Raw genomic sequence first — 20,348 nt, forward strand, 5'->3', positions numbered from 1 at the left:
CCAATCCCATCTCCTCTCTTAGTGTTCTCATCTGTAAACTGAAGGTGTTAGATTCCCAGACTTACTTCCCAGGACTCTTATGAGAGGGGCAGGGGAGAAATCAAAGTCAAGGGAGGTGCCACCCAACTGTGAAGTGTTGTCCAACTGTGAGATCATTTTCCATGTTTTCACACTAGAATGGGCTGCTGATTCTCCCAGGGAAATTCTTCAGTGTGATTTGTTTCCCGTGAAACCACCCTGGCTTCCAGGCTTGACTCTTTTCCTTTTTTTCCTTACAATTCAGCTGTTTAGTTACAGGTCATCATCCACCTCAATAACCTGCCATCTTTAATCTACATCCCCCCTTAGATTCTCACTAAGGACTGTGGGATTTCAAGGCAGGAAGAGGCCCTACAGGTGAGGTCACGAGGGCTCCTGATGGAGCACCCAAACACCCCTCACACAGAATTGTTCCTGCCAGCTCCTGGTGACAGCCACCCTGGGTCTCACAGCCCTGCCTTTAGGAGTTAAGGGGATCCCAGGTACCAACTTCAACCAAGCTCAGAGAAGTCAAGCAACCCCACTGGGGGTGCCAGACCAAGACTACCCCCTAGATCCTCTGGACACACTGGGGTGGGTGTGTGGGTGAGGGTGAGGGTGTGTGCGTGGGCATGGACCATAAGGGAGCCATCAAGAGCCCCACTTGGACCAATTTCAGGAAGGAACAGGAGAGAGAGACCTTGTGTGTAAGGTGAGTGGCCAAGTCCAGCAGTGTCTGGATGTCTGGCAAGGACCCCACACAGTGTTCACCAGAAGATGCAGTGGGCCTTCCAAGGAAGACAATCTGACATTCAGGAAGAGATGCAGCATTCATGAGCTGGGGTATTGCCAGGTAGCCAGGTTCTGAAGCCGCTCTTCATCACCCCACATGTGTCACAGGCATATTAAAGATGTACCCTCAGCCCAGGCTCTTTGTTCAAACCACCTCACCTCCTCTTTTCCCAGCCGAGCTTTCTCAAAGCCTCAGGAGGAAGACTCTCTCCTCTGGATCCCCAGACCCAGGCTTCTCCCCAGGGCAGCCTTCCAGGGACTATGGGGCTTGGGGTGGGCCTGCTTCAGCTGACGATGCTTGAACTGCCCTCCACCTGGCAGAAGACTCATCTATGACTTGATCAGTTCAGTTCAGTCACTCAGTCATGTCTGACTCTTTGCGACCCCATGGACTTGCAGCACACCAGGCTTCCCTGTCCATCACCAACTCCTGGAGCTTGCTCAAACTCATGTGCCCCAAGTTGGTGATTCCATCCAGCCATCTCATCCTCTGTCGTCCTCTTCTCCTCCTGCCTTCAATCTTTCCCAACATCGGGGGCTTTTCCAATGAGTCAGTTCTTCGCGTCAGGTGGCCAAAGTATCAGAGCTTCAAAGTATTGACTTGATCAAGGTGTTTTAAAGGGTGGTGATTCCTCTGTTATGGGAACAGCCCATAGCGCACCAGCCCAGCAGACAGACATCCTGGGAATAAGCAGACTGGTAGTTTGCACAGCTCTGTCCTCTCATTCCAAACAGCATTCCAGAAGACTCCCTGAACTATGGTAAGGGGGGAAATTCTCCTGCAGAGAATGTGGGTGGCATTTATGAGCCCTGTTGCTGGATCAGGCTGCCTGGATTCACATCCCAGCACCACCAACTACTGGTTGCAGAAAACTGGGAAAGCTCGGGCTTTCCTGGTGGCTCAGTGGTGGAGAGTCCGCCGGCCACGCAGGAGGCACAGTTTCGATCCCTGGTCCAGGCAGATCCACTTGCCACGGAACAGCTGGGCCCATGCACCACAACTATGGAACCTGTGCTCTAGAGCCGGAGAGCTGCAACTACTGAAGCCCGTGTGCCCTAGAGCCCATTCTCCACAACCGGAGACGCCACTGCCATGAAAAGACCAAGCATCACAGCTAGAGAGTAGCCCTCGCTCGTCCCAGCTGGGAAAAGCCCATGAGCAGCAACAAAGAACCAGCTTGACCATAAATAAACAAAATTATATTTTTTAATATTGGGAAAGCTAGTTTCTCTGTGCCTCCATTTCTTTTTCCATAAATGGGAATCATAACAGGACTGGGGTTATTGTGAAGATTAAACTGAGTCAATAAATGTAATGGGCTTAGGAGAGTGCCTGGCCCAGGGAGGGCCTCTGTGAGCCCTGCAGTGATACAGCTGTTAAGGGACACCTTGGGGTACAGTTCGGTGCACCTGTCTTTTACTAGACCAGCCTTGACTCCATCCAGACTACGTGTCCTAAGTTATGTGGGTGCTGCCGGCGGCACTGCACTCAGCTCAGCCGTGCTTCCTGCTCCCAGAAAGCGCCCAGACCAAGACAAGCAAGACCGCTTGCTCTCCTATTCATCTGGAGAATCGGCCTAAGCATGCATCATTGTTTGTTTTGCAGTCAAGCAGAGTCAGAGAAGAGAATACACATATATTTATTCTGAAATAGGAACAGACTTCATTGAAGAGTCCACCAGAGCCAGTAAAAAAGAACGATGTGTTTGGTATTTGGAAGAAGAGAAGAAAGGAAGCCGGAGATTAAGTGCGGCAAGAGGCGTTTTAATGCTCCTGGTAACTGATTTATAAATTCCGTGGAAGGCTCTGCACATTTGATTCTTTGCCGTGCGTACGGCCTCTCCATTTTTCCATTTTATAGTCTTGGCGGGAAATGGCCTTTTTCAGAGTCGACAGTTAAAACACTTAGCTAGGCCCCTGGGCAGCCTGGGAGGAGACGGATAGGGGGAGTCTGGGGTCGGCCCCTCAGGGAGATCACGTGGGGGTCCCACCCTCTCTCCTCCTGCTCTGCCTCTCTCTCCCCTTCACCTCCTCAGCTATGACACCCACACACACACATTTGGGAGTCTGAAAATTTCTCCCCTGGAACAACAGTCCTTGGCTTCTGGGGGATCCCTGGATAATCAAACTATGGTTTCCCCTTTGGGGGATACAATCTTTTAAGCTTTGTTTCAATTCCTGTGTAAATCAGGATAAACCCAAGCAAATGACAAATTTTGGAGAGCTTTTAAATGTATTTCTTTCTCTTGCTGTTTTGGTCTGATTGATGGCAAATGAGTCACTTTACATAATCCTTTCCTGTAAGCTGTGCTTCTCTACGAATCTTTTTCACAGAGTAGAGTGTAGGCGTTAAACTTTGAGGTCAAGCAGACCAGATTATGATGCTTATGAACAGGTGTGAACTTCTCCGAGACTCAGTTTTCTCATCTGTAAAATGGGCATAAAATTAACACCTGCCTCAGAAAGTGATTATTCGATAACCTCTGAGAAGAAGGCAAGGTCAGCTCCCCATGGCTATAGCTAATCATAGCTAAACTGGCTGAGGCCAGGCAAGGCCCCTCACCCCCGACTCTTGGCCAAGACCCAGACCTCAGATATGCACCTCTGCATTGTTCAAGGTCAGGACAGCAAGCTCCCCTGGGGCCAGTTGTCACTGCTGGAAACTGAGTCCATGGCTGTCTCTAGTCTGATCATGAAGAGGCCTGCTTCTCCCACCTGACTGCTGGCTGGACACAGAGATATCTGTGTCCAAAAGACCCAGGCTTTTAATAAAAACAAAAACAGATAAAATAAAAATAAGAATAACCAGTCTCAGCATTTCAGCTTAACTCACTCCTACATTTTTCTCTCTCTCATTTTTTTCCCACTCTCGTTCTCACTCTAAAAGGGTCAGTGTTGATTGTTTTGGGGTGAAATGTCCTATAGATATCAATTAGGTCTAGCTGGTCCATTGTGTCATTTAAGGTTTGTGTTTCCTTGTTAATTTTCTGTTTAGTTGATCTATCCATAGTTGTGAGTGGGGTATTAAAGTCTCCCACTATTATTGTGTTACTATTAATTTCCTCTTTCATACTTGTTAGCGTTTGCCGTACATATTGCGGTGCTCCTATGTTGGGTGCATATATATTTATAATTGTTATATCTTCTTCTTTGATTGATCCTTTGATCATTATGTAGTGTCCTTCTTTGTCTCTTTTCACATCCTTTATTTGAAAGTCTATTTTATCTGATATGAGTATTGCGACTCCTGCTTTCTTTTGGTCTCCGTTTGCATGAAATATTTTTTTCCAGCCCTTCACTTTTAGTCTGTATGTGTCTCTTGTTTTGAGCTGGGTCTCTTGTAGACAGCATATATAGGGGTCTTGTTTTTGTATCCATTCAGCCAATCTTTGTCTTTTGGTTGGGGCATTCAACCCATTTACATTTAGGGTAATTATTGATAGGTGTGGTCCCGTTGCCATTTACTTTGTTGTTTTGGGTTCACGTTTATACAACCTTTCTGTATTTCCTGTCTAGAGAAGATCCTTTAGCATTTGTTGAAGAGCTGGTTTGGTGGTGCTGAATTCTCTCAGCTTTTGCTTATCTGTAAAGCTTTTGAATTCTCCTTCATATCTGAATGAGATCCTTGCTGGGTACAGTAATCTAGGTTGTAGGTTATTCTCTTTCATTACTTTCAGGACGTCCTGCCATTCCCTTCTGGCCTGGAGGGTTTCTATTGATAGATCAGCTGTTATCCTTATGGGAATCTCTTTATGTGTTATTTGTTGTTTTTCCCTTGCTGCTTTTAATATTTGTTCTTTGTGTTTGATCTTTGTTAATTTGATTAATATGTGTCTTGGGGTGTTTCGCCTTGGGTTTATCCTGTTTGGGACTCTCTGGGTTTCTTGGATTTGGGTGGCTATTTCCTTCCCCATTTTAGGGAAGTTTTCAGCTATTATCTCCTCGAGTATTTTCTCATGGCCTTTCTTTTTGTCTTCTTCTTCTGGAACTCCTATGATTCGAATGTTGGGGCGTTTCACAGTGTCCCAGAGGTCCCTGAGGTTGTCCTCATTTCTTTTGATCCTTTTTTCTTTTTTCCTCTCTGCTTCATTTATTTCCACCATTTTATCTTCTACCTCACTTATCCTATCTTCTGCCTCCGTTATTCTACTCTTGGTTCCCTCCAAAGTGTTTTTGATCTCATTCATTGCATTATTCATTTTTAATTGACTCTTTTTTATTTCTTCTAGGTCTTTATTAAACAGTTCTTGAATCTTTTCAATCTTTGTTTCCAGGCTATTTATCTGTAACTCCATTTTGTTTTCAAGATTTTGGATCATTTTTATTATCATTATTCTAAATTCTTTTTCAGGTAGATTCCCTATCTCCTCCTCTTTTGTTTGACTTGGTGGGCATTTTTCAAGTTCCTTTACCTGTTGGGTATTTCTTTGCCTTTTCATCTTGTTTAGATTGCTGTATCTGGAGTGGGCTTTCTGTATTCTGGAGGTCTGTGGTTCCTTTTTATTGTGGAGGATTAACCCAGTGGGTGGGGTTAGACGATTGGCTTGTCAAGATTTCCTGGTTAGGGGAGCTTGTGTCAGTGTTCTGGTGCGTGGAACTTGATTTCTTCTCTTTGGAGAGCAATGGAGTGCCCAGTAATGAGTTTTGAGATGGGTCTATGTGTTAGGTGTGTCCTTGGGCAGCCTGTATGTTGATGTTCAGGGCTATGTTCCTGCGTTGCTGGAGAATTTGCGTGGTATGTCTTGCTCTAAAACTTATTGGCTCTTGGGTGGTGGTTGGTTTCAGTGTAGGTATGGAGGCTTTTGGACGGTCACTTATTACTTAAAGTTCCATGTAGTCAGGAGTTTTCTGGTGTTCTCAGGTTTTGGGCTTAAGTCTCCTGCCTCTGGATTTCAGTTTTATTCTTCCTGTAGTCTCAGGACTTCTCCAACTATACAGCCCTGATAAGAAAACTTCTAGGTTAATGGCTAAAAGATTCTCCCCCGTTAGGGACATCCAGAGAGGTTCACAGAGTTACATGAAGAAGAGGAGAGGGAGGAGGGAGATAGAGATGAACAGGAGGAGAAAAAGGGGGACTCAAGAGGAGAGAGACAGATCTACGCAGCTGTCTGTTCCCAGAGTGTTCTCCGTAGCCCAGTCACCTACAAGGATTCACAGAATTGGATTGGGAAGAGAAGGGGAAAGGAGGAAATAGAGGTGTTCTGAGGTAGAAAACAGAGAGTCAAGATTGGGAGAGAATAATCTTCGGTTTAAAAATAGGGCTTCTCTTCTTTTTTTTTTTTTTTTGTAAGGTTATAGTGTATTGAAAATGAAAATTAAGGAGTAGTAGAGGAGTACTAGAGGACTTTAAAAGAAATAAGAGAAAAAGAAAAATAGAAAATAGAAGAGAAAAAGGAAAGAAAAAAAAGAAAAAAAAAGAAAGAAAAAGAAAAAAAAAAAGAAAAAAGAAAAAAAAAATTTTTTTTTCCCCCTAATTAAAAAATCGTAAAAGTCTGTGGAAATGAAAGTTAAGGAGTAATGGGGGAGTAATAGGGGATTTTAAAGGAAAATAAAAGAGAAGAAAGAAAAAAGAAAAAAATTTAAAAATTTTAAAAAATTAAAAAAAAAAAAAAAAAAAAGAGAAAAAAGTAAAATTATATCTAGGAGTTTCTCTGGAGCTGTTGCGGTCAGTGTGGGTTCGGCTCAGTTTCAGATAGCTCCTCGTTCCAGCTTACGCTTCTCGATATCTACAGGCCCCTCCGGTGTAGTCAGCGTTTCCTAGAGGGATTTTAATCTGTTGCACCAGTCCCTTCTGAAGCGGTTCCCTTTGTTTATTTGGCTTCTGTTTGCCGGTCTCTTCAGAGCCTCATTTCTGCCCTGACACAGGCGGGCGGAGGTGGACTCTTACTCAGGTAGCTAGTTCCGTCGCTCTGCGGGGCAGGGAGGGCCTTGCGCTGTGGGGACAGGCACTTCACCTTTTTCTCAAGTGCACACGGAACCTTCTCCAGAATAGATCACATCCTGGGCCATAAATCTGGTCTTGGAAAATTCAAAAAAATTGAAATCATTCCAGTCATCTTTTCTGACCACAGTGCAGTAAGATTAGATCTCAATTACAGGAAAAAAATTGTTAAAACTTCAAACATATGGAGGCTAAATAACACGTTTCTGAATAACCAACAAATCATAGAAGAAATCAAAAAAGAAATCAAAATATGTATAGAAATGAATGAAAATGAAAACACAACAACCCAAAACCTATGGGACACTGTAAAAGCAGTGCTAAGGGGAAGGTTCATAGCATTACAGGCTTACATCAAGAAACAAGAAAAAAACCAAATAAATAACCTAACTCTACACCTAAAGCAATTAGAGAAGGAAGAAATGAAGAACCCCAGAGTTAGCAGAAGGAAAGAAATCTTAAAAATCAGGGCAGAAATAAATGCAAAAGAAACTAAAGAGACCATAGCAAAAATCAACAAAGCTAAAAGCTGGTTTTTTGAAAAAATAAACAAAATTGACAAACCATTAGCAAGACTCATTAAGAAGCAAAGAGAGAAAAACCAAATTAACAAAATTAGAAATGAAAATGGAGAGATCACAACAGACAACACTGAAATACAAAGGATCATAAGAGACTACTACCAGCAGCTCTATGCCAATAAAATGGACAACTTGGATGAAATGGACAAATTCTTAGAAAAGTATAACTTTCCAAAACTGAACCAGGAAGAAATAGAAGATCTTAACAGACCCATCACAAGCAAGGAAATCAAAACTGTCATCAAAAATCTTCCAGCAAACAAAAGCCCAGGACCAGATGGCTTCACAGCTGAATTCTACCAAAAATTTAGAGAGGAGCTAACACCTATCTTACTCAAACTCTTCCAGAAAATTGCAGATGAAGGTAAGCTTCCAAACTCATTCTATGAGGCCACCATCACCCTAATTCCAAAACCAGACAAAGATGCCACAAAAAAAGAAAACTACAGGCCAATATCACTGATGAACATAGATGCAAAAATCCTTAACAAAATTCTAGCAAACAGAATCCAACAACATATTAAAAAAATCATACACCATGACCAAGTGGGCTTTATCCCAGGAATGCAAGGATTCTTTAATATCCGCAAATCAATCAATGTAATACACCACATTAACAAATTGAAAGATAAAAACCATATGATTATCTCAATAGATGCAGAGAAAGCCTTTGACAAAATTCAACACTCATTTATGATTAAAACTCTCCAAAAAGCAGGAATAGAAGGAACATACCTCAACATAATAAAAGCTATATATGACAAACCCACAGCAAGCATCACCCTCAATGGTGAAAAATTGAAGGCATTTCCCCTGAAATCAGGAACAAGACAAGGGTGCCCACTCTCACCACTACTATTCAACATAGTGTTGGAAGTTCTGGCCACAGCAATCAGAGCAGAAAAAGAAGTAAAAGGAATCCAGATAGGAAAAGAAGAAGTAAAACTCTCACTGTTTGCAGATGACATGATCCTCTATATAGAAAACCCTAAAGACTCTACCAGAAAATTACTAGAGCTAATCAACGAATATAGTAAAGTTGCAGGATATAAAATTAACACACAGAAATCCCTTGCATTCCTATATACTAACAATGAAAAAACAGAAAGAGAAATTAAGGAAACAATACCATTCACCATTGCAACAAAAAGAATAAAATACTTAGGAGTATATCTACCTAAAGAAACAAAGGACCTATACATAGAAAACTATAAAACACTGATGAAAGAAATCAAAGAGGACACAAACAGATGGAGAAACATACCGTGTTCATGGATTGGAAGAATCAATATTGTCAAAATGGCTATTCTACCCAAAGCAGTCTATAGATTCAATGCAATCCCTATCAAGCTACCAATGGTATTTTTCACAGAACTAGACCAAAGAATTTCACAATTTGTATGGAAATACAAAAAACCTCGAATAGCCAAAATAATCTTGAGAAAGAAGAATGGAACTGGAGGAATCAACCTGCCTGACTTCAGACTCTACTACAAAGCCACAGTCATCAAGACAGTATGGTACTGGCACAAAGACAGAAATATAGATCAATGGAACAGAATAGAAAGCCCAGAGATAAATCCACGAACCTATGGACACCTTATCTTTGACAAAGGAGGCAAGGATATACAATGGAAAAAAGACAACCTCTTTAACAAGTGGTGCTGGGAAAACTGGTCAACCACTTGTAAAAGAATGAAACTAGAACACTTTCTAACACCATACACAAAAATAAACTCAAAATGGATTAAAGATCTAAATGTAAGACCAGAAACTATAAAACTCCTAGAGGAGAACATAGGCAAAACACTCTCCGACATAAATCACAGCAAGATCCTCTATGACCCACCTCCCAGAATATTGGAAATAAAAGCAAAACTAAACAAATGGGACCTAATGAAACTTAAAAGCTTTTGCACTACAAAGGAAACTATAAGCAAGGTGAAAAGACAGCCCTCAGATTGGGAGAAAATAATAGCAAATGAAGCAACAGACAAAGGATTAATCTCAAAAATATACAAGCAACTCCTGCAGCTCAATTCCAGAAAAATAAATGACCCAATCAAAAAATGGGCCAAAGAACTAAACAGACATTTCTCCAAAGAAGACATACAGATGGCTAACAAACACGTGAAAAGATGCTCAACATCACTCATTATTAGAGAAATGCAAATCAAAACCACAATGAGGTACCATTACACGCCAGTCAGGATGGCTGCTATCCAAAAGTCTACAAACAATAAATGCTGGAGAGGGTGTGGAGAAAAGGGAACCCTCTTACACTGTTGGTGGGAATGCAAACTAGTACAGCCGCTATGGAAAACAGTGTGGAGATCTCTTAAAAAACTGGAAATAGAACTGCCATATGACCCAGCAATCCCACTTCTGGGCATACACACTGAGGAAACCAGATCTGAAAGAGACACGTGCACCCCAATGTTCATAGCAGCACTGTTTATAATAGCCAGGACATGGAAGCAACCTAGATGCCCATCAGCAGATGAATGGATAAGGAAGCTGTGGTACATATATACCATGGAATATTACTCAGCCATTAAAAAGAATTCATTTGAACCAGTTCTAATGAGATGGATGAAGCTGGAGCCCATTATACAGAGTGAAGTAAGCCAGAAAGATAAAGAACATTACAGCATACTAACACATATATATGGAATTTAGAAAGGTGATAACGATAACCCTATATGCAAAACAGAAAAAGAGACACAGAAATACAGAACAGACTTTTGAACTCTGTGGGAGAAGGTGAGGGTGGGATATTTCAAAAGAACAGCATGTATACTATCTATGGTGAAACAGATCACCAGCCCAGGTGGGATGCATGAGACAAGTGCTCCGGCCTGGTGCACTGGGAAGACCCAGAGGAATCGGGTGGAGAGGGAGGTGGGAGGGGGGATCGGGATTGGGAATACATGTAAATCCATGGCTGATTCAAAAAGAAAAAATAAAAAAATAAAAGGGTCAGTGTTGTGATAATCAAATCAGATAATGGCTGTACAGGGGCTTTGTCATCTGTAAAGGACTTTACAAATATTCTCACGTACAGAGGAGACCCTGGGGAGCTACGCACATGAGGGGAACCCTGGCTCCCTCCCAGCCAGCATAGCAAAGCCCTCATTCACTCTCTACATGGTAGTCTGTGGCCCCATTATATTTGAAAAGAAGACTCGGGCTAGGGAGGTTGAAGCCAAATCCCAGTTACTACGGGGATTTGGCTGGTCAGCTGGGGTCACCCTGTCCTTTCAGACTTGAAGAAAATTGACCCCAACACAGAATCCCCGAGTTCTCAGGGCTCAGGCTTTAGCCTTAAGTATAATAGCATCTTTTTGCCCTGCAACAGGATACCCCATGACTGTCTACAAAACTCTCTGGATTTGAAGAGCAGGGATTAAATCAAGGGATGTGAGCAGCCCAAGAAATAATGTGGGAAGACAATATTAGAACATTGTACTTTCATATAAAAATAAGAAATTAAACTATGTTAAAATATTATACTAACGTTCAAGTACAGTTGACCCTTGAACAGCATGAGTTTGAACTGCGCGGGTCCACTTATATGTAGATTTGTATTTCATTAGTAAGTACTATTGAACCAAAAATGCAGAACCACAGATGCAGAGGACTGACTAGAACGTTATACTTGAATTTTTTACTTTGAGAAGGGTTGGTGCCCCTCAAGGATCAATTGCGACAATCATACTAATATTTAATCTGCAGACTGGTAGTAGTACAATTTATAAAGAAATAGGCCTATATTGAAAGTAGATGCTAAAGTGTTCTTTCCTAAGAGGGGTATACAATCAAAATGCTTGGTGACCGTAGGAACAGGTGACAGCATAGTTAAGTGGCCATCATGCTGACAGATAATCCCAGAGTGAACTGTCCAACCTGTAACCCAGTCTCTAGTGATCTGCCACAGGGCTGTAAATGTTGCCCTGAATTGTTTGGGAGAGCTGATACTTTGGAGAATATAGAAGTTAAATAGATAGTGCAATATCATATATTTTCCTGTTACATAACATTATATTATCATCTACATATTCTAAGATGTTTGAGTTCTTTATTTTCTGCTGCATACTACTAAAACACTCACCTTCTTGAAAAGGGATAAAAGGAAATATTCCAAAATATTAACAGTGCTTGTGTTGAAATGGTGACGACGTGGATAACTTTTCCTCTTTTCTCCATTTTCCATATTTTCAGCATGTGGATATATTTTACAAAGAGCAAATGCAGTTGTCCCTTTTGTTTGTCAGTTTTTCCCACCCCTCAGCACATTACATTTTCCTGTAGCCTGATGAGAGTCATGTAGGGAGTTGAGGCCATAGGTCTCCCCGATGCCCCCTTGTTCTTGAGGAAATTGGCAGAAGTGGGCAGCAGACCACGGGTTCCAGGAGTACTGATAGATTTCGCTTCACGTCCTGAAGAAAATACTAGCAATGGCTTTTCACATTTGCTTCTGCATCTGCAAAGCACTTTGTCCCAAATTAATGCTCATCCCAGCCTGGGCTCCCTGGCTGGGGTGTGGTGTGGTGATTAGGATGGTGGCTGCCAGAGCCATGTCACTGGGTTCAAACCCTGGGACCTAAGCAAATCACTTAACTCTGTGCCTCAGTTTTGCCTTCTGTAAATAGGGTGCAATGATGATATCTCTCAGGGCACAGAGAGGATTAATGAAGAATCCAGGTAAAGCCCTTGGAACACTGCCTGACACTTAGTACAGGTACAGAAATATTGTCTGCAATGGTGATTTCCCCTGTATCCCATTTCTGTTCTCTCCCTTGTATCAGTTGCTCACATGTTACCTCTTCCAAGAAGCCTTTCATGACTCTCCAATACACCCCCACTCCATTGCACGCTGACGTGCTTTACCCCCTACTCTGCTGGATTTTCCTTCATAGCACTTAAATCTGTGCCCCCCACGCCCCCAGGGGTCCTTTACTTTCCTTCCACTCTGGAGTAAGCCTCAGCAGTTAGAACAGCACTAGCCCATAGTGGTCACTCAATATTGGCTTGAATGAATGAATGAATACATTTCATCTTTATGTCCTCATGTGAAACCCCACTTTATACAGAAGGAAATAGGCTCAGAGACATTAAGTCCAGGGCACAAACAGCTAAAAAGCGATCCAGCACAGCCTTGAAGCCGGATCCCCTGACACCAGATCCCGGTCAATGGGTACTCAGTAACCCTTTAGCGAAGGAGCCACTGAGTGCAGTAGTGAAGGGGCCTGACTTTTTCTTTCTTGATTTGGAAGTCTCTCTCCTCCCCGAGACAAAGACTTCACATTGCTCATGGGTATAAATCGACAGTTTCAAAGGCTTAATCCTTCCACACTTACTGCAAACCCATACACACACAGAAATAAATAAGTTTCTCTTTTAGGGGGAAAAAGAAGGATTTTCATGGCATCATAAAAACAACGCTTTACTTTTCATCTCACAGAGCCTGTCTGGGCTTAGTTATGCTTGGGAGCCTGAGAAAGACTCCCAGCTAACGCTCACATGAAAAATTGCCGTCTCCGCAGCTGCCTGAGACTCGTGGAAGAAGCAGAAATTTCCTTCTGTGTCCGTCTGTGTGTGTCCAGTAGTCATCAATCACCCCCGGAATGGGGCCTGTGTGGGTAGGATGGGTCCACTGCCCTCAGTCAATGGCAAAGAAATTTGGTGAAACAAAGAACATGCAGGCATGGGGGGCTGTAAATGATGCAGGGGGACAGAACACCAGTACATTTTCACAATTTTTAAACCTATTCTTAGGACCCAAAGAGCCCCCAGTGCCCTAATGCTCGACTGGTTTCAAGTATATATCTATTCTTTCTCAGGTCCATCTGCCGCTGTTCCTGTTTATTGCTGAGCTGTGTCCGACTCTTTGCAACCCCATGGACTGTAGCTCACTAGACTCCTTTGTCCATGGGATTTCCCAGGCAAGAATATTGGAGCTGGTAGCCATTTCCTTCTCCAGAGGATCTTCCCAACCCAGGGATCAAATTCAGGTCTCCTGCTTGGCAGGCAAATTCTTTACCACTGAGCTCCCTGGGGAGCCCCCTCAGGTCCATCAACACCTGCTAAACTCAGATGGGAATTCTAATCGTATGCATTCATTCACTCATTCATTCCATGCTGTTCAATAATCTTGTCTCCCTCTCTGTCTTCTGGGTTCATGTAGGATGAACACCCTGGCCTTGCCCTTGGTTAGGGCTACATGGCTAATTCTGGCCAATGAGTCTGAGCAAAACAGTGACTGTCACTTTGGAAAGTGAAAGTTGCTCAGTCATATCCGGCTCTTTGCAACCGCATGGAGTATATAGTCCATGAAATTCTCCAGGCCAGAATACTGGAGTGGGTAGTCGTTCCCTTCTCCAGAGGATCTTCCCAACCCAGGGATCGAACACAGGTTTCCCACATTGCAGGCAGATTCTTTACCAGCTGAGCCACCAGAGAAGCCCTTGTCACTTTGGAGTTAGAGCATTTAATTGCCAATGTGAGACCCTCCAGAATTCCAGCAATGTTGGAAAGAGGGGCCACAGTCAGCCTGGATTCAGGGTGAAGGGTCAGAAGCAGCATGGCTAGACACCCACGATGAACATACAGGATGAGCAAGAAGAGAACTTTGGTTGCCATAAGCCACTAAGATCTGGATTTTGTTGTTATTACTGCAGCTCAACCTGACCTATCCAGACTGATGCAGTGCAATCAACAGCACTTAAGCCAGAGGCCTCCTACTTCAGTCCTGGGTCCTACAATTTGCTGGTTAAGCAACTTAGGACACATCTCTGAGCTTGAGTCTCCCCATCTGTAAGATGGGTATAACAGCAAAGCCTGCCTCTCTGAACATCTTCAGAAAAAGGAAAGAAGTTTGGGCACACCCCTGTGTTAACCCCTGGGAGAAGTCATTAACCTCCAAGCCCCAGTCCCGTGTCTGTGACATGGAGGCCATAATTACTCCTACTCCGCAGGGTTGGTATGGGGATTAAGCAAGATAAGGTGAGCACTGAGCATAAGAATGCAATTTGTATCAGTTTGCCCCAGCTGCCATAATAAAGTCAATGGCCTGAGTGGATGAGACAACAGAAATACCACAGCCAAGAGCTTGAGTACCGCAACTAAAGATCCTGCACGCTGCAACAAAGATCAAAGAGCCCGTGTACCACAACCAGTACCCAGCACAGCCAAAAACACACCTACAGTGGGAAGGTGGCCATCTGCAAGCCAGGAAGAGGCTATCACCAGCATCCAACCAGGCTAGCACACTGAGCTCAGATTTCCAGCCTCCAGACAGAGAGAAATCAATGTCTGTTGTTTAAGTCGCCCAGGCTGTGGTTCTTTGTTATGGCAGGTCGAGCTCAGGCATTGTGTGCATTCCATGGAGCTCTACACTAATGGGTTGTGCAACTTTCTGGAAGTTATGCTGCCATTAAAAGTTTTCAGGGAGTGGATGATAGGGGAGTAATTTCTTCTAGGGGGAGAAAAGTCTTTCTCAACCAACCGAGGCAAAATCAGTCGCTCTCCCCTCTTCTGCCTTCTGACAGCCCTGCCCCGCTTCCGCTCAGCCTCACCCGACTCTCAGCGGCCCAGCCCGGATCTGGGCTCGGCTGCCCTCAGCCCCCTCTACGGAGTAACCTCCACTGCCCCAGGTTTGCAAATGCTCCCGCTCCCGGCTCAGCCCTCTCACCTGTTCTCTGTAAGTACTCACCTGTTTGACCTGCACAGGTTCTGAACAGAAGCTCCTTCTCAGCCCCAAGCCAAGAGGCAGATGGTGTGTCTCAGCCCCTCCTGACCTCCTTTTTAATTTGCCAGCCTGACACCTGCTCCTTGACCTCACTCCTTGCGGAAAAAAATGTGCATTTTCTGCTGACCCAGATTCTGTGCCTTTGATGGTGAATAAGAAGTTGGACTTTACCCCTCCAGAGACTGAAACTCTGCAAAAAGCTCACTTCGATCCTGGGAGAAAAAGAAAACAGGTCAGCTCAGGGTCTGGAGCCTGTCTTTGTGGGAAGAGCATTGACTGGGGAGTCAGGAGGGAGGAGGTTTGCCCCAGGAAGCTCAGTCAGTGAGCTCTGGAAGGGCCCTTCGGCTCATCTTGTCCAGAAGTTTCAAGGTATTTTTCTCTTTCAATTTTTTAAACTTTATGAAGATATAACTTCCATACCATAAAAATTTGCCTTTCTGAAGGTGCCATTCTCTGACTATTTACAAAGTTCTGCAGCCATCACCAAAACCTCATTTTAGACTGTAGCCATCACGGCAAAGATACACAATGTGTGAATTATCAGAAACTCTTATGTCCCCCACCCCACTTACACCCTGGACAACCATAATCTACTTTATAACTCTATAGATTTGCCTGTTCTGAACATTTCATGTACATGGTATCATACAATATGTAGGGGTTTCTATGTGGTTTCTTTCACTCAGCAAAATATGTTTGAGATTCATGCATGTTGCAGCATGTATCATGCTTTATTTCTTTTGAACATCATGGAGTGCTGTCATATGGATATACCACATTTTGCTTATCCTTTGATGGACATTGAGGTTATTTCCATACGTTTAGGTGTTATAAATGATACTGCTGTGAACAGTGCATACAAGTCTTTTTGTGAATGTCTGTTTTCATTTCTCTTGAGTAGGTATGAATGAGTAATCATGGCAGCATTTGGATTTGAAGGATGGAAAGGTCAAGACAGCTGGAGAAGGGACACAGCACTAAGTATGAAGGCCTTGCTTTGTGAGACAACACGGTGGGGGCGGGGCATAGTTTGAACTCTGAAGTCAGACCCAAGTCCAAATCCTTCCTCTGCCGCTCACTGGTTCTTTGATTTTGGCCAAGTTGCTAACTTCACCAGCCTCAGTTTCCTCGTTCACAAATATTGATAGTGATGCTTACCTCACTGGCTAATGTCAAGATCAAAAGAGACAGCTTTCCATTGCACCTACATCCCCAAAGGTCCATGAGCATCAGCTGGTGTTTCTTGAGCAGCAGTGGCATGGCGCATGGCCCACTGGGACAGGGCATGGCATGTATGCCCCTCCTTGAGCCAAAGCCTTGCTGGACAGACATCACAGGTTTCTCTGCTATCTCTCATGGTATTGAACCAGAGCTTCTGTGTCTTCCTTCCCACTTTAGCCAATTTGCCAGCAGAGTCCATATGGATATAATGTGCCCAGCTGGCATCAGGCCCCCAGGTCCCATAGGAGGCTTGAGAGTCTCAAAGACCTCTTCCTCTTAGAATAAGGTGACCTCAAGGGAAAAATTTTATATACCCCATTATACTAACCTCCAAGAATAGGTCAGGTCTGCCTGTGGTTGAATGTGGTGGTTCAAAGCAGTGACCTTGAACCAATTGCAGAACTCTCCAAGGCTTCATTTTCTCACCTGTAGGAGTGACGGAGGGCTACTATGAGGATTAAATACACTGACTTATTTAAAAGCACTTAGCTCAGAGGTTGGCCCATAAAATGAAGTCGCTCAGTTGTGTCCAACTCTTTGAGACGCCATGGACTGGTAACCTACCAGGCTCCTCCGTCCATGGGATTCTCCAGGCAAGAATACTGGAGTAGATTGCCATTTCCTTCTCCAGGGGATCTTCCTGACCCAGGGATCGAACCCGGGTCTCCCAGATTGCAGGCAGGTGCTTTAACCTCTGAGCCACCAGGGAAGCCCTGGTTGGCCCATAGGAAGAGTTTAATAAATGCCAAGTAGAGATTACATTTTCCCAGCTGGACTGACGTCTCCGTGAAAGCAAGGTCTGTAGCAGCTTTGCAGACCCTGGCATCCTAGGACCCAGCAGAGCATGGCACATAGAGGCACTCAAATAAATACTTGGGAATGAAGGTGTTCTCACAGCCCTTGGCCTTTGCCCAGTTATAGCACGGATCACCCTGAACTGAAGTTGAGCTTGAGCTCTCAGCCCCAAGAAAGCCAAGACTGTCGGTGATGCTCCAAACACAGCTGAGGGACACAGCTCAAGGCTGGAGTCACCCCCAGCCATAGGGGTTGACTGAATGAACAGGCTTGGGGATCAGTTATGGGGGTTCTGGCAAGTGACCTTAAGCAAGTTACTTATTCTCCTTGCACCATGGTCCCTCATCAGGTTATTTTGTGGATTAAACGAGCCAGGAGACGTGAAGCCCTTAACCCAATTCCTGGCTCAAAGTAATTGCTTAGCTGATATCTAGTCATTATTGTTAGGATCATTAAGAATTACCAAGAACAGGAGTTCATGGTAAACTACATTTGATATTGTGTAATAAACCATAATGAAAAAGAATATATATGTGTGTGTGTATCTGAATCACTTTGCTATACAACAGGAATTAACACAATATTATAAATCAGCTATACTTCAATAAAAATTTTTTAAAAAAAGAAAAGAATGGTGCTCAGAACAGGTTGACATCCCATTAAGCTATGAGGAACATCAACCTCTGTCTCTACGCTTTTGGGAGCAGGAGACAGCCTCCCTGCCCTTTATGCAAAAAGACAAAAGCACGTTCGATCTAGACTGGAGCAAAGAGCTCTGTCTGAGACGACAGGGAAGGTGAAAGTGACTTCATTTTCATTCATCTTCCCTGGGTTCTTTTGTCTGACACTAGCAACAGAGCTTTAAGCATTTGATATTGGCTTGTCCTGATTCATTACCCTGGCCTCTTCCCGCGCACCCACCTCTGCCAGCTGAGTGGCAAATCTTCGATCCAGATATACCAGATCAGAACTTAAGGGCTCAGAGACGACCAGAATGCTCCTGGGTTGCCTCTCAGCCGCTGATGTGGCTGGCTGAGCTGTTTCTCTCCCTAATTTGCTCTTTTTCCCCCCAAACCCCAAGAAACACTATCAGCCCTCCACCGTCCTAGGGAAATGTCCACCGGATAATGGCTTTTAAAACACCAAATTTCGTCAAGTACAAGGGCCACTGCAAGTCCCATCTTTGGCAAGAAATTTCCCCTGTTTGGTTTGGACGTCCAGTGGAGCATCAGACAGCAGTTTAATCATTATTACCGGTGCTGCACTGAGACTCTCTGGAGAAGCACTAAACTGGAATGAAAAGGAACTGACATAATTAGTCTGACACAGTTCAATAGGGAACTATTACACCAAAGGTAATGAGCTCCAATGATATGTTAATGTTATCGTAAGAAATTATGCTGGTGCAACAAAGTGGTTTGGAGTTGCGGCGGGGGGCGGGGGGGGGGGGTTGGGAAACAAGCTTGAAATTTTCCCAGGCAATAGGCTGATGGACAAAAGATGGAGAAGACTCATAAAGCCTTCTTTTCATTGTCCCCGCCTTGCCTGTGGTCACTGGGGGCTGAGGATGTGTTCTCAGCACTGCAGGACGCTGCAGGGGCCACGTAGGCAGTGCTGTTGCTGTCGATATGCACAAGTGGCTGGATATTTGTTCAACTAGGAAAATAAAAAGCTCAAGAAAATTACTCTGAGCACTAAAAATCGATGGTGGGATAATGTAATAACAGTCCCTTACTGTTGTTCAATGCAGCACGGTTTACAACGTATTTTCATGGCCCTTATGAGAAACCAAGGGTACAGTCAAAAGGTAAGGACTCTGCCACTTACTAAATCACTGCCTTTGTCAAGAGACAACATCTGTAGGCCTCAGTTTCCTCACCGCCAAAGTGGGAATAAGGCTGCCTACCTTCAAAGATGAAATCTTGTTCATGAAGCTCCATGACACAGCGGGCACACCATAAAATGCAGTTAACTCTGTGCCAGTGAGTTGTCTTGTGTATTTCGGCAAGGTTTGCAAAGTCCAACTCTGAGGGTTATGAAACATTCATGAGAAATATTAACATTCAGCCTTGAAGAGGAAATGTGGGTTGTGCTGTCCCAAACCAGCAAATGTCAACATTTCTAAAACCTAAAAGAATGAATTAGCCCCCATCTTTCATGTTAACTGGAGACCTGGCTAAAGTTGGTGTGACACTTGCTAGAATGGCTTTTATCAAAAAAAACAAAGAAATCAAGGTTGGCCAGGATGGGGAGAAAAGGAAACCCTTGTGTCCTGTTGGTGGGAATATAAATTAGTACAGTCTTTATGGAAAACAGTATGAAGGTTCCTCTAAGAACTAAAACTAGAACTTCCATATGATCCAGCAATTCCACTTCTGGGTATACATCCAAAGGATGTCAAACCACTCTCTCAGAAAGATAGCCATACTCCTGTGTTCACTGCATAATAGTGTTATGCATAATAGCCAAGACTCAGAAACAACCTAAGTGTCCATTGACAAATGAATAAAGAAAATGTGGTGTACATATACAACAGAATATTTGTCTGGCCTTAAAAAAGAAGGAAATCTTGACATTTGTGACAACATGGCTAAATCTACCACGCTAACTGAAAAAGCCAGACACAGCAAGACAAATGCTGCCTGATTTCACTTATATATGAAATGTAAAAATGTTCAACTCTTAGAAGCAGAGAGTAGAATGGTGGCTTCAAGAGCTAAGGGACCAGGAAAATTGGGAAGATGTAGGTTAAAGGGTACAAAGTTTCAGGTATGCAGGATGGGTGAGTTATGGAGATCTAATGTATAGTAGTTCACAATACTGTACTGTATCCTTGACATTTGCTAGGAGAGTAAATCTTGATCATTTTTACCCTCTCCCCAAAACAGTAACTTTGTGAGGTGATGGATATGTTAATTTGCTTGTAGTAAACATTTCACAATACATATGTGTATCAAAACATCACATTGTAGGAAATTCCCTGGTGGCCCAGGGGTTAGGACTCCATGCTTCCAACACAGGGGGTGCAATGTCCATCCCTGGTAGGGGAACTAAGACCTCACATGCCATACAGCACAGCAAAAAAATGAAAACATGTTTAAAATCATGCTGTACACCATAAACATAGACAATTTTCATTTGCTGTGCATTCCAAAATAAAGTAATTCCAAATGAACAAAGTTGACGTAACAGCTGAAGTTTGGACTTTGCCTCATATAATCCAATTTTTTTTTAATCTGAGTTTTCTAAA

General features: G+C 43.5%; 1 long non-coding RNA gene across 1 annotated transcript in view; it reads right to left on the minus strand.

The window, feature by feature from the left end:
* The window catches only part of LOC122693424, a 55,553-nt gene extending 36,462 nt beyond the window's left edge, over positions 1-19,091 (minus strand). The window contains exons 1-2 of the long non-coding RNA XR_006340896.1: positions 19,005-19,091; positions 16,632-16,729 (exon numbers count right to left, since the gene is read on the minus strand). This is a non-coding gene — a long non-coding RNA (uncharacterized LOC122693424). The remainder of the gene's footprint in view (positions 1-16,631; positions 16,730-19,004) is intronic.
* Positions 19,092-20,348: the final 1,257 nt, after the last annotated feature.

This window comes from Cervus elaphus, chromosome 5 (genome assembly GCF_910594005.1).
Source record: "Cervus elaphus chromosome 5, mCerEla1.1, whole genome shotgun sequence".
NCBI lineage: Eukaryota > Metazoa > Chordata > Mammalia > Artiodactyla > Cervidae > Cervus > Cervus elaphus.